This window comes from Adiantum capillus-veneris, chromosome 11 (genome assembly GCF_014529385.1).
Source record: "Adiantum capillus-veneris isolate H3 chromosome 11, ASM1452938v2, whole genome shotgun sequence".
Taxonomy (NCBI): domain Eukaryota; kingdom Viridiplantae; phylum Streptophyta; class Polypodiopsida; order Polypodiales; family Pteridaceae; genus Adiantum; species Adiantum capillus-veneris.
The window spans coordinates 58,273,241-58,276,289 of NC_140941.1; positions in this window are offsets into that span (position 1 = coordinate 58,273,241).

The window sequence follows — 3,049 nt, forward strand, 5'->3', positions numbered from 1 at the left end:
AAGGATAATGCGGATGACGAGAAGTCAGAAAATACAGAGGGAGATGACCATCAAGAATAAGACAATGATGTCTTCTACAATTTCTCAAACCAAAGTGAGAGACGCCAAAAAAGATACAAGAGTAAACGACACCATAACAATCTACCAACTAGGCGGAGACCTATGCCGAAGTTCAGGGGTAAGACACAGTTCCTTATGAACATTCATGTTGTTGATTGTGCTAAGGATAAAGTGTCAGGAAGATTTCTTAAGGCTGCTGAAGACTGAGGATTTAAGTCCAGACTGTTGAAACCTAAGAAAACCAGCAAAGCAAAAACAAAAGTTGCAACAGAAAAACTGGATGTCTTTGGTGATCCAATTATGATGAAAATTGAACGGAAAACGAGATACAATGATTTGAAACAAAAAATTAAAAATGTATGGACAACCGAAATGGAAAGTAGTGATGGAACAAACGCTAGTGATGGGAGTAGATGTACCTCCTCACTATTGTAAGTACACCATTCATGAAAGAAGATTGGTGGTTCAGCAACCAATGAGAGAGCCTAAATCAAACGAGTCCTATGATGGGCCAGAGAACGCCAAGAAAATAGACTTAGCAAAGCCAAGAGAAAGTCCTCGACCTGCTTACATTGCCACAGATCTAAGCCGGGAAGAAGAGGACTTACTGATCAAAACACTTAAGGAATTTCGTGATGTATTTGCATGGTCGTACAAAGATTTGAAGGGGGTGGATCCTAACATTTGTGAACATTCAATCCCTCTGAAGTCTGATGCAAAGCCAAGAAAACAACGTCCATACACGTATAATGAGACATTCGCCAAAAGGATAAAGGAAGAGATAGACAAACTTATGGAGGCTGAATTTATTTATGAGATAGAGCACACAGACTGGGTGTCACCGATAGTGGTGGTACCCAAGAAAAACGGGAAATTACGAGTGTGTGTGAATCTCAAGAAGGTAAACGCAGCAACAATAAGGGACAACTATCCTCTTCCTATCACTGAACACGTCCTGGAACAAGTAGCAGGCAAGCAAGCCTATAGCTTTATGGACGGATTCTCTAGTTATAACCAATTGGGGGTCAAACTAGAAGATCAATACAAAACAGCGTTTGCAACAGAATGGGGCATATATGCATTTAGGGTAATGCCATTTGGCTTGACCAATGCTCCAGCCACATTTCAGAGATTAATGACACATGCTTTTAAAGAATACTTGCGAATATTCTTGGATATTTACATGGATGACTTGTGTGTCTATTCTCTATTGAGAGAAGACCATATACATCATCTTAAAAGCTATTCGAAAAATGCAGAACGTATAGGATTTTCCTCAACCCAGAAAAATGTGTATTCATGGTCCGACAAGGTAAAATCTTAGGCCACATAGTATCGGCTAATGGAATTACCACTGATGAAGACAAGGTAAAGGTGATTATAGAATTGCCAAGACCAAACACTGTACGAGAGGTACAATCATTTATGGGACATTGTGGATACTACTGACGTTTTATCTACATGTAAGCTGTAATAGCAAAACCCTTGTATAGTCTAATCACGCTCTTCATTTGGACCAATGAATGTGAGGAGTCATTCCAGAAACTCAAAGATGCACTGGTATCTGCACCAATTCTAAAAGCACCAGATTGGTCAAAGATCTTCCATGTACATGTAGATGCTTCGGCATTTGCAATAGGCTATATATTAACACAACCAAGGGAGGGCAATACAAATTTTCCGATCAGTTATGCTAGTAGACAACTCAACAGTGCAGAAAATAATTATACCACCACTGAAAGAGAAGGATTGGGTATGATATATGCGGTAAAGAAATTTCAGCATTACTTACTTGCGAACAAATTCACATTTTTTGTGGATCACCAGGCGCTCTTGTACTTAGTAAACAAACCTTGTAACACGAGACGAATTGTAAGATGGTTCATTGTGTTGCTGGAGTTTGATTTTACGGTAGTAGTCAAGAAAGGAAAAACTCATCAAAGAGCAGACCACCTTTCTCAATTACTACATGGAGAAAAAGCTACTAGGGTAGATGATGATCTCCCAGACGCATACATGTTTAATATAGAGATGGTATCGAAATGATCAGAGAAAATTATTCCGTTGCTGACATATGGAATGAATTTTGATGACAAACACACGGTGGAAGATGTTAGACAAACACAAAATTATACAATGCTTGCAGGAAGAATGTACCATCATGGACACGATGGGATTCTAAGGTTGTGTATAGGCCCAGAGGAGTACGAAACGTATCTAGAGGAAGCCCATACACAAACAGGGGGATTCCATCGAGGAAATCAAATGACCTATGAACAATTAAGAAGACTTGGAGTGTATTGGCCAGGAATGGTAGGCGTTGTAGCTAATTACATCAAGAAATGCAACTTTTGCACATCCAATACCACTGTGGATTATGCCACATTATACCAAGTGACAGTAGCACCCGCATGGAGTCATGCTATTGTGGAATATTTGCCTAATAAGGAGTTGCCAGGAGATTGGTCTAAAGCCAGACAAAAGGCTTTACAAATCGAAGCGAATAGGTATACCCTCATTAGTGACCAGTTGTATAAAAGGGGAACTGATGACCAACTGAGGTTAGTTCCTCATGAAAATGACTACTTTCCATTATTGGAACAAGCTCATGCAGGCATAGAAGGAGGTCATTTTTCAGCAAAGAGAACCGTAAAAATCATTATGGTTGCAGGTATATGGTGGCTGACCATGATTCAAGATGCAACAGAATTCGTGAAAAGATGTAATGAATGTCAACGCACTAAGGTACCAGTTAAAAGAGACGAAATGTCTTTAAGACCAATGATGAGTGCTCGAGCATTCGCTAAATGGGGATTGGACTTTGTTGGTCCTATTACTCCACCAGCGTATCATTCACAAGCACAATATATCATAGTGGCCACGGATTACATGACCAAATGGGTGGAATCAAAAGCCACAACGAAAGCAGACGCTAGAACCACGGCACAATTCTTATATGAATATGTGTTTACACGTTATGGCCTTCCCA